This window comes from Mercenaria mercenaria, chromosome 6 (genome assembly GCF_021730395.1).
Source record: "Mercenaria mercenaria strain notata chromosome 6, MADL_Memer_1, whole genome shotgun sequence".
NCBI classification, from domain to species: Eukaryota; Metazoa; Mollusca; class Bivalvia; order Venerida; family Veneridae; genus Mercenaria; species Mercenaria mercenaria.
The window spans coordinates 17327633-17336123 of NC_069366.1; the positions used below are offsets into that span (position 1 = coordinate 17327633).

The following is an 8491-nucleotide window of genomic DNA, read 5'->3' on the forward strand; positions in this document are numbered from 1 at the left end:
TTTTATACCGGACTGTTTATACAAAACAAGCATGTTTATTTTATCTTCCGAATAATTAATATTATTGTTATTACATTATGTAATTCCAAAACCGTTTATAATTGTTAAAAAGTGTAAATAAAATGAAAGAATTGATGCGAGTGAAGACATACGTAATCAGTTGCTATAAATATAACGGCCTTTTTATGTGGCGTACTTCTGTAGACGCGCCGTTTTATGGGGCGTACATCGCTAATTTTGGCATAAAGCTCCCATAAAACATGAATTTACGCCATGATATATATTTCTATTTGTAACTTGTTATACTATTCTCGCGTTAAACAGATGAAAAATCAACAGAATGATTTTAAGAGACAGAAAATGAACCTGAAAGTGAACGTCCGAGTTCGAAACCGACTTCACACGTCAGTTTACTCGAATGTTTGAAGAAACTAGAGAATTACTGACCAAAATCGCATTACCATGGGGAGCTTGAATGATCTGCAGCTCGTACTGAATATATCGCTTCTTTGAATACGTTGAACTTCGATGAAAATGAGTAGTTTCTCTTACCGCACCACATAGGATGTTGACAAAATCAACAGGAAATGCCGGTAATGGAACGTGCAATATACCATGTATGTAGCGTACTCGCCGTAAATGCAACGTATACGTTGGACACGGTGAAATGTGAATTTTCAAAATAAACTGTTGCAAATTGTAGGAATAGAATAAAATTATATATTTATTATAAGTTATTAAAATATTATAATTAACCCATTTCAGACAGAGGTACAAGCCAACAAATGACACATTACAGTTGCTGCAAAAGCTTGAAAAGTTACATAGAGCAGAGGCAGTCAAAACAATGAGATAATGCTTCTATGTAATTTATTTTTAAAAGCAACTTATATAGGATGGAAGGGTATAACATACAATGTTTTACAATTTACATGTAGTTTTATCTCTCTTTTATGATGTTGAGAATACACAAGTCAGTTACATCTAATTTATAATAACACAAACTATTGACCATTGATCTATGCTATGTAAGACAGCATTTGATGAAATGCAATCATTGAATGGCTTGCCCATTAGTGTTCAAAAGAGCAAACAGTTTACAATTAACAGGTAGGCCATTCTTTAAATTACACCATAAATAAACTTTTATAATTTGTTTTTCTTCAACTTCTGAATTTAGGCTGGAAGCCATTCCAAACTATGAACTGGTAAATTATATAAGGAGTCATGTAATGATTATGGATGGGATACATTATACTTTTATGGACAATAATAATTTGAAATAATGATATTTTTGAAGATCAAGGAGTTAAGGTGATTTTATAAATGATGTTATGGTTTTTGCATGATGAGTCCTTTTCAAAGAATTTATTATTTATATTTTTCAGGGTGTCCTACATGTCTAATCAGGTTGACAGAAGTGGAAGATGGTCTAGTGGTACCATGCTGTATGAATGATACTCTTTAATAAGTTTAACATGTAGAAGGTAATGTAATGCCAGTTATTAAAATTACATTCCCCTAAACATTTAACAGATACACAGTGTAAATGTAATTAAAATGAGTTTATGTAAGTTTCATGTAGGATGGTACAGCCAACCATTTCGAATTAAGAACGTTTGACTTAGGTAAAGATATATATCTATTCAGACTTCTTAAATCTTAGCCCTTCAAATGACACAGGGATAAAAGATCTACTATTGTCAGCCACTATCCATGTTTCAAAGTTTTTAAACACACTATAACAGTAACTATTTTGTTAAAATATCTTGTTAATGCAATGTTTTCTTGATATCTGTCACTTAATGTTTTCAATGGATTATAGTCCTAATTTAATGTAAATTCTGTATTTTTCAGTAATGGAAGTACACAATTTGTAGGAAGCTGTTTCTTTATTTCAGTGTATAATGTTCTGTGGATTCATATGATGAGAATGCCAGTGTTGATCTGTATGATTAGATTAAACACAGGTAGTGATACCTTCAGGTAATTGTTTACAATATTCAAAGAGTTACGATGTAATTCAGTAATTAATTTGGTATATATCACTTCAAGAGGCTTGTGAAAAGTTTGTTTCACATGAGACTAATGGTCAAGTATGATATAAACTTTACACTTGCAATAAGAAATGATACAGTACTAAATAATTACAGATTTATGAATGTAACTTTCTAAATATCTTACAATTTTCTCCTGAAATCAATTCAAAAGGTAAACACAATTCTATGGTTGTAAGCTTAAGCCTTAAAAAGATGAATGTAAGATATAAAATATGAAATGTAGAGTATAAGGTGTGTTATTTTCAAATGAATTTAAGATATATTATAAAATATAGTAAAAAATATAGCCTGCCATCATAATATTTCAAAATATAAAATATATGCAGGTTATATTGGAGTCACACATGTCTGTCTGTCCACTTCATATCTTCAAAACTTTTTAAAGGATTTTCATAAAATTAACACCAGTTGTTAAAATGCAGACACTGCATGTCACTAGTTCAAAGGGAACTGGTAACAAGAGAAACAAATATAGGAAAGCCTTTTGAGAAAGAAATTAGAATATTGGCCTGAAAAATATCCCAAGGGTTATCTCTGCAGTTTTTTCATTAGTAAACATTTAGTTAGATGTATACCCTTGTGAAAATCTAGGGCAAGCATAACCTTCTTCTTTCTATAAAAAAGGATTTGAATGTTGCAGTATTGCTTTCATGGAGATTTATAATTAGAAATATATTTATATCACTTTTCCTCTTTAATTACTTGGCAGATCTTTATTGGCCCAAAGGTCTTTATTCAAATTTGTTAAAATGGGGGCACTTTAATTGTTGCATTTTTTTGTATCAAACGCTAATGTTACTATTCATCTTTCAGTGTGCCATACATATATTTTAGGTCAAATAGTAAAGGCCAAGTGAGTGACTTAGGGTCACTATTGGCCTCTTGATATATTCTACTAAAATGGGTCTTATGCATAAGATATATTGAAAGTTTATTAATCCAGTAACAGTTTTACTTTGATTCATATTTTGAATATTAAAGAGCTGCAGACATCTCGAATACAGAGTTACTACATTATGCATTTGTTTCTTCAGATATACCTGTGAAATCTTCAGTGTCACCATTCAGCTATGATTCAAGATCAGTGTCTGCAACATACACAGTTTAGTATAGAGGAGCGGACTGAATCAATTTCGTTACATATTTACTGTTAATGTAGGACACACATGTAGAGACAGCAAGTCCTGTCCAGCCGTGCATGTACATGTGATTCAGAAACTCTGAAAATACGTAAACATTACACTGTTATAATTTTCAAAATACTGTGTCTTGTAGGGTATCAATATTGTTTTGTCTCAGTTTATAGCACAGTATGTTCACAAATTTAACTAAGATCATAGTGTCAGTATTATTAAAATCACTAATTTTTGTATGGTGACAAAATTTAATTTCATGCAATACCACAGTAAAACGTTTGATAATTTTTGCTTTTGAAGGTGTAAGTTTAAGGTTAGCATAAATTGTTAATCTCCTTCATAAATCTAAAAGGTGATTAGTCATTATAATTGCAATATCATTTTAGTATGACAAAGTTTATATTGAACTAAAACACCAGTGTAAATTTTTGAACTACCCAATGCATTTTCTTCAGTCTTAAAACATTTGTTTATCGTAAGTGTCATGGTTCATAACTCCTCCATATTACTTGTGTTTTGTCCTTTTTAGTTTCACTGAAGAATAGGTAGAGGTATTGCACATCCATTTTTTAGCATCCCGATTTTGTAAAGTGTTGTATGTAAGCTTTTATCTCAGAATTATGTCTCATCAAAAGGTGGGGAGACGTATTGTTTTTGCCTTCTCGTCTGTCCGCATTAAGCCTGTCTAGCTTTTAAAGGACAAGCTGCTGGCCAGATTTCGATGAAACTACACAGGACTGATCAGTACCAAGCATAGAGTTGTGCATATCGCTTGCATGTTCCGTTTTGCTGCACTAAACTGCAGCCAGAGCTAAAAATAGAAAAATTTCACAGGTCAAACTACTTAACAGATTTTGATGAAACTTCAAAGGAGTGATCAGTACCAAGTATATTTGTGCATATCGCTGACACTTTCATTTTGGTGCACAAAATAGCCGCCATAGTTAAAGGTATATATAGATTGGAGACATGTTTTGTCGTAACACCTAAACACTTTCCAGTTTGCTAATGAAAAAATGTATCAAACTTCTTGCATTTGCAAACCGTAATAATTTGGCATTAAATGCACTGGTTCCATAACTGCATTGGCATTTTACAAAATTATTGCCCTTTTCATACAATAGAAATATTTTGTGTAACATGTTACCTCATTAAGCATCATAAGAACAGAAAGTTCTGTGACTCAGAAATATTGGCCCTTTTGTACTTGTCATGTGTATGTTTAAATATTCTATATTGTCATTACTTTTTGTTGTGCCAGTTTGCGGAAGAGAAGGCTTAGTTGTCAAAATGGTGTGCATGTGCCCGTCTTGATTTGTTTGTCTGGACAATATGTTATTGATTAGTCTTCACGAAACTTTGCAAGTCAATTTCCTTAAGTTCCCTGTCAACTTTGATATTGGCATGGTTACTTTAGAAACACTACAGTGATGTAACCACTGTACTAGTCAAATGTTTCGTATTTCAGATTTTTATCACATTACAGGCTACTGGTCTTTAGCAGCCTTCATAAAACTTTCATATTTCCAAAAATGTTGTATCTGAATTTGAATTGGCATTATTCCAACATTAAGAAGTAATACTATAAGGGAATATTTGACCTCTTGTCCAGTACTTTTTGATTTTTTCTGTTACTATGAAATTGCCTTTTCCTAGAAACTTGTTGGCTAATTTTTGGTTTTATGAATTGTAGTTATGATCTTTATCTCATGAAAATGTCCATTTTTATAAAATTTATAATTTTTACTGTCAACAAAGTGCAATACCACATATTTATCACTTTCATTTACATACTTGTACTATATTCTTAAAACATTATATAAATCATTCTATTTCATATGAACAGAATTAAATAAATATTTAAGAACATCAGTGTTTTCTGATTGGTAGATGAAACAGACCATAGGTCAAGTTAGGGTCAATTCTGACACTTTATATGCAAATTGATAAGGGAGATAACTACTGTCTTAAGTAACCAATATTAAGTTACACAGTTACTTTCCCTTTACACAAGTAGGACTATTTGTTGTTGATCATCTTTTGAACATTATTCTATCACTGATGACAGAAAATTGAAAACAAAAGTTGTTTTATCATGCAGTTAGATCATACATAACAATATATACATTTTTATTCCATTTTTTAAATGTTCTTTAAATTAGGTACTATGCCTATAGTATCACTTGTTTCAAAAAATACGTTTTAAGTGAGAAATTTGTGACCAGTTTTACGTATCTTGAAAATTGATCGACGCATGACTTTGATGTCAAGTTTTAAATAAAGCGGCATGACTCCAGATCGTTAGTCAACAAAAAATATTTTTTTAGAGATCTTGAAATAAATGTAGTATTTCTTAAGAAGGCTTTAAAAGTTAATTACTGACAAACTTTATGTTACGGAAACACATGAGAATTTGCTGTTTTTACTACTTTTTACGATGAAAATCGATAAGCGTTTGTCACGCTTTTACTCCAGGTAAACTGTCTCGATTATAAATATCTATATTTTGAAGTCATTATTCACTACTTCAGCTATAGCGCTACTGGTTACGACGACGGGAAAATGTCTTTATTGCTATTGCCGCGGCGGTCCGGGGTTCGATTCCCGACGCGGTCATCTATTTTTTTTTTTTGATTTAGATTTTTTAAAATATCTGAGAAACAAAAATTCATATTCTAATGTTCATTATATGACCAAATCTTCAATTTTAAAGAAAGATTATTTTTAGCCAAATCTGGAGGCATGCTGCTTTAACATTCAATTCTAAAAAGGTCTTGATATTTTCAGGCAGATCTTGGTCTGCGCTGGTCACAAAGGCAGGATAATTTGCCGACAGCTGGCTAAAGGTTAAATATTATAAGATATTTTGCACTGTAGAAAGTTTTGTCGACCTGGCAGTCTTTTATTCGTGTAAAACTGTCAGTTTCCTGGATTCTATACTTTACAACTTAATTACTGACAAACTTTATGTTACGGAAACACATGAGAAAGTAAAAAAGTAGTAAAAACAGCAAATTTTCATGTTTTGTCGACCTGGCAGTCTTTCATTCGTGTAAAACTGTCAGTTTCCTGGATTCTATACTTGTATTTACATCCACAAGTATCTGACAACTTCTTTACGTGAATCAGATGTGGAGGACAAAAACGACTTTAAGCTATACATATATATAACAATTATTCAAATCGTTGTCATGTCAATTAAAACAGAGGCATCGAACTACAAAAATAGAAAAAGTGGAAACTCCACAGGTCGCTCAACACAACAAAAACGAAAATATTGCAGGCTCGGTTTGATTGAGCCTGTTCATGGACGGTAGTGGAAATGCATGCTACCGTCCACGCCCTCTAGCCCCGGGTTGAGCAGAACTCAACATATACACATGCTAAAAGTACAAAAAAAAAAAAAATAGAGACATCCGCAGATGTGTTCATACGGCGGTGCACATGGAACCTTCAATGCTACACTAGTGTGTAATTCCATGAAAAGCGGCTAATGGTCCCCAGACAAGCCTCCTTATTAGTTGTACTCATTACTTTCATTGTCAAGAAGACTGAAAGTTTTAATATCTTCTCGATGGTGTGCGCGCAGTGTTTTTAGCACATTTTGTTGGGTCGTCTTGGCGTGTGCCTGATCACGGTATATTATGATAGAATTTCTTGTGATAATGTCAAGATCAATCTATATCAATACTTTTTGTATATTTAGGAAGCAAATCAAAGAACTAAATGAACTTAAATGGTTGCTTATAATAATTATGAAAAACAAGAGCTGTCACTATTGGTGACAAATGCCCCCCCAAATAGGTCACAGAATGCCATAGTTGTATGCGCGAAAAAATCACATATCATTTTGTGACCTTGACCTTGCCCTCAGAAGCCTCGGTCATAAACGTGACACATATCCTCAGGGGTAACATTTGTGTCAAATTATTTTTTAAATCACTTCATACATGGCAGACTAACGGACCAGACCTTTGACTTCTAAGTGTGACCTTGACTTTGGAACTAGGAGTCTGGGTCCCGCGCATGACACCTCATCTCCATATATGGAACATTTATGCCAAGTAATTTCAAAATTCCTTCATCAATGGCAGAGTTACGGACCAGACAAGAAACAATCCATATTAACCTTTGACCTATAACTGTGACCTTGACCTTGGAGGAGCTAGGTGTCTGGGTCTTGCTCAAGACACGTCGTCTCAATATGAGGAATATTTATGCCAAGTAATTTCAAAATACCTTCATGAGTGGAAGAGTTATGAGCCGTACACGAAACATACCTTGTTAACCTTTGACTTATCAGTGTGACCTTGACCTTGGGAGCTAGGGATCAGGGTCTTGAGCGTGACACATTGTCTTGTTAGGATAAACATTTATGCCGAGTTGTTTTAAAATCCCATCATTGATGGCAGAGTTATGGACCGGACACGAAACAGACCATGTTAACCTTTGACCTCTAAGTGTGAACTTGACCTTGGAGCTAGGGGTCTGGGTCTTGCGCATGACACGTCGTCTTATTATTGTTAACATTTTTGCCAAGTTATTTCATAATCCCTTTATCGATGGAAGACATACATCCCGGACAAGAATTTACCGGACACACACACGCACGGACGCAAGCACGGACGCACTGCATAGACTTCCGCAAAGCCTTTGATACGATAGATAGAGCCACAACTTTGGAAGATAATGAAGCACTACGGCGTTCCAGACAAGGTCGTCAACATAGTCTGAAGCCTGTACCTGGACACAATCTGCCATGTGATACATTATTCGGACCTTGTCCCTTCCTTCACTGTCTCAACAGGTGTGCGTCAGGGTTGTTTGTTGTTTACTCTCCATCAAAGAAATAAAGAAAGTGGAGATGGTTTGGTCACATCCTGCAAAGAGAACAGGCAAACATTACCCGCCAAGCTCTTGACTGGAACCCACAGGGCAAACGAAAACGAGGTCGACCAGCACGGACCTTGAGAAGAACCCTGGACACTGAGCTACGGACAGTCAGGCTTTCATGGGGCGAGGTAAAGTAAAAGGCAGGAAACAGAGACGACTGGAGGACAGTGTTAAAGGCCCTATGCCCACACGTGGGCGAAGAGGAATAAGTATGTAAGTAAGTACAAAGGATTGATAGACCAACAAAATCCTTCAGTCAAATTAAAGTAATCGAAAACCTAAAAGTTTGAATGTAAAAATGAGGCTAATTTGTTGAAAAGATCAATTACATTTATCAGTATTTAAATTCTACTGTTATTTTGTCCCAAAAGTTATATAAAGTTACAAGTCAATACCTGTATT

The 8491-nt window shown here is 34.0% G+C and overlaps 1 long non-coding RNA gene across 1 annotated transcript; it reads left to right on the plus strand.

Moving 5' to 3' along the window:
* The first annotated feature begins 1287 nt into the window (after positions 1-1287).
* LOC123561712 (uncharacterized) lies at positions 1288-4018 on the plus strand. Its single transcript, XR_006688495.2, has 3 exons — positions 1288-1487; positions 1902-1986; positions 3095-4018. It is a non-coding gene; the product is annotated as an uncharacterized LOC123561712 (long non-coding RNA).
* The last annotated feature ends 4473 nt before the right edge of the window (positions 4019-8491 follow it).